The sequence below is a fragment of the Nicotiana tomentosiformis genome, chromosome 9 (assembly GCF_000390325.3).
Source record: "Nicotiana tomentosiformis chromosome 9, ASM39032v3, whole genome shotgun sequence".
NCBI lineage: Eukaryota > Viridiplantae > Streptophyta > Magnoliopsida > Solanales > Solanaceae > Nicotiana > Nicotiana tomentosiformis.
The window spans coordinates 52,251,080-52,252,271 of NC_090820.1; positions in this window are offsets into that span (position 1 = coordinate 52,251,080).

Sequence of the window (1,192 nt, forward strand, 5' to 3'; positions counted from 1 at the left end):
GCAAAATGGTTCCCACAATGCAAGAAGTCCGAGATTCAGGAAAGAATTTTCATCAATAAGAAATTACCAGGAGAACACCTTGATAAGTTGGTATTTTACCAACTTATCTTCTCTTTAAGCCTATATTTTTGCTATGTTTGAGTGATAAAATCATGTGTTTAATGTCATTTACTTCTATTTTATAGGTTCTCTGTGATTTGGAATTGATCATGAAGAAACCAAGTGAAAACGAGTCAAAGAAGATGTTAAAAATAAGAAAATCTAGAAAATGGCCTCAGATGTCGCAATTGCGACACAATTGTGGGAAATGCGAAGAAACAGACCTGGAAATTGCGAGAAATTAATTGCAAATGCGAAGCAAGCCCAATCAAGCATAGTTTGCAAATATGACAAAGGACCTCGCAAATCGGAAGTCAATCCAGACAGTCAAACTTCGCAAATGCGAAGTCCTTGTTGATTTTGCGAAGGTCAACAGGAAAGTCAATGATCGCAAATGTGAACATTGCGTCGCAAATACAAAGATCGCGCTTCAGTTCGGGGCAATTCTGTCATTTTACAATTTTTGGCCCTAAACCCATTTAATACCCGAAACATCATTGGCTTATTTTCAGTCCATATACTAGAGAGAACAAGTTTTGGAAGCTAGGGTTCTTGCACACACACTTGGGTCTTGATGATTTGAAGCATTTGGTTGAGAATTTCTTACTCCTTTATGCTCATTTCTTCATTGTCTTGCTTTGTATTGTATATCTAAGTGTGTAGTATTTATTTCCAACACTTGAATCTTGTTTATAGAAATATTCATATTTAAAGTGTGGATTAAATACCTTGTTGTGCTTATGTATTGAATGATTTTTATTTATTATGAAGCTAGTTGTTGTTTCTTTAATTATTCTTGCTCTTAAACGTTTCCAAAGGGATTAGTTAACCCTAGGACTCGCCCATTCACTTCGGATTAATTTTGGAAAAACTAATTCGGGGCTGGGAAAGATTAATTAACAATAACTTGAGGCGTTAACCCTCACTTTATAGATTCTACCTTGGGATAGGAATGAACTACTTGTAGCCATATTCGGGTGTGCTTAATATCTTAATTATTTTAGGGATAATTCAATTAGGAAGTCTTGTTAGTCTTCGGGAGAATCTAATATAGAATTATTATCCGAGGCTAATAAATAATAAACTTGTTCAT